Consider the following 5,132-nt stretch of genomic DNA (forward strand, 5'->3'; position numbering starts at 1 on the left):
TGATTATATGGATTACAATAAATATCTTGTCATTTATCTAGCACTTAAGCAATCTTCAAAGTACTTTTCACTGATTATTTGATTCTGTTTTCACAATAATTCCCCAACTCCTTCTGGCGTCTGCTCCATGACATGACATTGGCCCTGGCTTTGCCTAAAAGTTCGGCAAATTCACCAATTTGATTTTGGCTGCGAGATTTCTTCTCCAACATGCTATTAAGTCTTTGTCAGAAGTCTCTCAAATTCCTCCTGCTCCATCTGGAAGCCCACCCTGATCTGAGTAAGGTAAAAGGACCTCACTTTCCCCTTGGGCCCTTCACTAACCAGCTAAGAAATAAAACCGTGAATGGCTTGGGAAGTAGCAGAGAGCCTGAAATGAAGCCTAGACAGAGAGTCAGGAGGCCTGGGAGCCAGCCCAGCAATCTCCTCTCTTGACCTTGGTGTTCCCATCTGTAAAACAAGGCTGGAGATCACCGTCGGTGGTCTCAGAGTGCTTTGGGGGTGGCTCTGACTGTCTCTAGAGGTGGACGGTGTGTATAGTGGGGAGGAGGACTCAGGGATGCAGTGATCCCAGAGGAGTCTTTACTCCACCTTCTTTCCACCACAGCACCTTGGCTTTTATTCTGAATTCCCACATAAAACTATGGCGGAATTTTCAAATAACAATGAAAAGTGCTTCTCCTGGACCATAGGACATTGAGGTTTCCTTTCAGTCCTAACCCTTCAAAATAGTGGTAATCATTTCCAATAGTCAAGTGCTAACCACCTGCCAGGCACTAGGTGAAGCACATCATGCCCATTGTATCACTTCATTCTCTCCACTTAATAGATAGCAAAACTGAGGCTCACCAAGATAAAGTGCATTGTCAGAGGCCACCCAGCTGGTTCCTTTGTGGAACTCGAATTCACTGGAGAGTAGACTGGTCTGGCTTAACCATGACACAGGGAGACTTTCCAGCTTGCCTGCCACTAGCGCAGGCTATGACACAAGCTAGAGTGGTCAGGAGCTCTGGCCATGGCTCCTCCTATTTCAGCCCTGGAGCAGTTTACACAGTGCCAGGCATTTCTGGACTTTCCCTTTGGCTCTCCCCACAAGGTATGGGGAGACGGGGAGCAGTGGTGTGAGCTTGCAAAGGGGCTGTGCGTGAAGGTGCAGTGAAGCCTCAGGGCTTGTGTTAAGGCCCACAGGGCAGGGCTGTGGGTCAGGGACAGGGTTCCTGTCTGTCCACTTGACATACATATTGAAGTGCTGTGATGTTCCAGGGCTGGAGATACACTGCTGGACAACTCAGACCCTACACCTGCTTTCCTAGGGACTCTATTCCAGAAGAGGAACTCAGACCATTGGCAAGATAAATTAGACAGGTAAGGAGAATTAGAAGGAATATTAAATAATGACAAGTGCTAAGGGTTTGAAAAAGTAAGGCAATGGGGAACGGGGAGTGATGGGACAGTGGGTGGAGAGCTGGTAATTTTACATAAAAAGCAAAGGACACATAGGGAGAGGTAAAGGTCTGGGAGTCAGCCAGTCATGGTAGCTCATGCCTGTAATCCCAGCAGTTTGGGAGGCCAAGGTGGGTGGATCACCTGAGGTCAGGAGTTCAAGGTCAACCTGGCCAATATGGTGAAACCCTGTCTCTACTAAAAATATAAAAGTAGCTAAGGGTGGTGGCAGGCACCTGTAATCCTAGCTACTTGGGAGGCTGAGACAGGAGGTTTGCTTGAACCCGCGAGGTGGAGGTTGCTGTGAGCCGAGATTGTGCCACCACACTTACTCCAGCCTAGGCAATACAGCCAGACTCCATCTCAAAAAAAAAAAAACAAAAAAAAAAAAAAAAGGACTGGGAGTCAAGACCTAGGAGAGGGTTCATTTCCCCCCAACATCCTCCAGGTGGCAGCATCTTCCAATTCGTGGGGCCGTGCTGGTGGTTCCTTTTCCCCGCCATAGAGTATTCTTGTTCAGTGCATCTAAAAATGCCGTTTAAAGTGGGGGAATCCTAGAAACAAAACATGGAGAGTTTGGGGGATGTGAGTATTATTATATTTTTTGATCTAGGCGCTGGATAAACAGATGAGTTCACATTGTGAAAATCCACCATGCTGTGCTTATGACCTATGCACTTTTCATCTGTAGGTTATACTTCTATAAGTTCAAAATGACACACACTTTAAACATCGTATTTTAATCTAAATCATAGTTTGCATTAATTTTCCCAACTTTTGATGATTAAACTCTGTGTCAAAACGTTTTAAATTTCTAAATACATTAGTACAGACAAAATGCTCAGAGCCAAGCCTGATGTGTAGGAAGCACTTAATAAATGTTAGCACTGTTACCTCCTGTGCATACCCACCATGCCTCGTTTATAATTTCCAGTCCTGCATTCTCTGCAGTGGGGGAAGAACTTGGAGACACTTTCCCTGCGATCTGATGGCAGAGTCCTTCGAGAATTTTGTGAGTTGTCCCAACCTTTTACAGATAACTTGCTCATATATATTTTAACAGCAGTTCTAAAAGCAACTTACCCTAATGGGTCTTTGCAAAGCACTCACCTTAGTTCTCACAGAGCTAACTTTCCTTTATACTTCTATGTAATTAGTTTACTTATCAGTTAATTGAAGTTTTAAATGAATAATGAGATCAACGGGCATAAAAAGATTCTGAGACAAACACAACTAACTGTGAGTGAGTAGACGACTCCATTGGAGGGGGAAAAAGAGCAATGAGAGAACAGGCTGTGGGCATCAGGCAGCATTCTCCAGAAGGAGTGGAGAATAGCTTGGGTCAATCTAGAAAGTTGGTTGAGTGGAGGTTGGTTTAGAGAACTAATATTGTACCCTTCTCAAGTGTTGGAGTCTATAAGATTGATTCTTGTACAATTGTTAATGAGCTGGTGTATCTATCAGGCGTTGCTAGGAGTGCTTGGTAACACTGCCTTTGGGAACCAGGAATTATAATCCAAGCCATTTGTTGTGCAGCTTCCATGTGCCAGGCCCTATGCATACAAAAATTAGCATTACATATTTTCACGGCAATCCTGTCAAGGAGACTATCATCTCCCCATTTGTATCAACTCTTGACACAAATTTAGTGGCTTAAAATGACTTATTATTTTAATTTAGCTCATTATTCTGTGGGTTAGCTCTTTGGCTGGGCTCAGCGGGGTGGCTTTTCTAGTTTTATCTGGATTCAGTCATGAGCTCTGATTCTGGTAATTGGCTTAAGTTGGGGTTATGGGAATAACAAGCTGACTTAATCTCTCATTCTCCTACAAGATAGATTGGGCTTCTTCACATGGTGGCTGGGCAGCATTCTATGATGGAGAATGGAATCTTCCAGGATCTCTCAAGACCTAGGCTTAGAATTTGGCACTATGTAACCTCCACCACAATCAATTAGCCAAAACAAATCACAAGGCCAGCCCAGATTAAGAAGTGGATCAATAGACTCAACCTCTTTGCAAAGTCACATTGCAAAAGGGTATGGACACAGGAAAGGGAATAATTGCAACCACATTTCCAAATCATTTATCACCCACTTTCTGCAAATAAAGAAATGAAAGTTTAATCAGTTTAAGCTAATTTGTCCATCCCAGGACTCCCATCTAATAAGCAATAGAGCTAGAATAACACATACCTGTGGGACTTCAATATCCACTATTTTCACTAAGCCAAGCTGCTTTATTAAGAAATTAGAGGGTCAGGAACAAATGAGATCATTTGAATTTTAAAATTAACATTAATCAAGAATCCTGTGTTATTTGTACAGCACTATGCTTAGGCCATCCTCACAACATCCCTGTAAAGAAGAAATGATTGCCCCTATTTTACCAATAAGAAAACTAAGGCTTCAAAATATCAAGGTTACTTGCCAATGAATCACACAGCTTAGTGCACACAAAGACAAAGGATTTGAACCCATTTCTTCTTATTTCAAGTCCACTCTTCTTTCAACCACACTAGAGACTCCTAATCTGTGGTTCAAGGCATTATATGATCCTTGAACAATTTAGAGTTACATACCAAACCAAATTTATATATATATATAAAACATTCAGACGTTTTTCTGGAAAAGAAAATTGCTTTTACTATATTCACATGAGCCCCACAAGGTTAAGCACCTCGTTTCTGAAAAAAATGCGAACCTTGCTTCTGATATGGCAGGCAAAATCCTTCAGATGATGTCTTGTAATTGTTGTACACTCCAGAACCCTAGAACCAACTGGAGCCTTTAGATTAGCCTCAGAATAAATGGAAGGGAATCAAGGAGCCATGCCCATGAGCACTAGAATGTGTGGCTTTATCTTGTGCTGAGATGGAATTAGGATTTGAAAGAATCCTGCATTTTGAAAAGGCCATGCCAGGGCAGCTGATTACCTAGTAGTTAATACAGTAACACTGTAATTTGCTCCAACACCAGAAGAGTTTCCTACTATTCAAAGACTTGGATTTCTGGATCAGACCCTCCCATCCCTTTCTCCCCTTTCTCCTTTGTGCCTTAAGATACAGCCCAGAATTGCTCAGTCAGCAACAGGAGTCCTGGGAGTGGGCCTTGCACCTGGGTCTGGACTGAGCTGTGCTACTTATTGTTCTCACTGTTAGTGTCTCAGTTCTCCTGGGCTCTGCAAGACCCTGCTGTGGGGCTCAGAATTTCCACCCTTATCCCAGGCAACTTCCTCCTGCACATCTCAACTTTGGCAAGGGACTTGGGCTTGGGGAACACCCAGTCAGTCATGGTCCAGCTTGGAGAACCTGCAAAGTCACCAAATAAGAGAGCTAGCAGCACAGAGCTGAAAACTGGGGGCCAGAGAGGAAAAGTGACTTGCCCACATGTACCTGCCCTCTCCTTGTGCTGTCAACAATTTCAGCCTGCCATGAACTTTTCATTTCTGAAGGGAAGCACAGCCTCTCTCCCTGGGTGCCTACTATGCCTTCCTCTTTAGTCCACCAGCATCCACTTTGTCACTTTGTTCCTCCCCAATCCCTCCAACACTTTAGCCAGAGGAATTTTCTTCCTTTCTTCCTTTCTTCCTTTCCTCCCTTCCTCCTTTCCTCCTTTCCTCCTTCCTTCCTTCCTTTCTTTCCTTCTTTCTTTCTTTCTTTCTTTCTTTCTTTCTTTCTTTCTTTCTTTC

This window comes from Piliocolobus tephrosceles, chromosome 13, assembly GCF_002776525.5.
Source record: "Piliocolobus tephrosceles isolate RC106 chromosome 13, ASM277652v3, whole genome shotgun sequence".
Lineage (NCBI taxonomy): Eukaryota > Metazoa > Chordata > Mammalia > Primates > Cercopithecidae > Piliocolobus > Piliocolobus tephrosceles.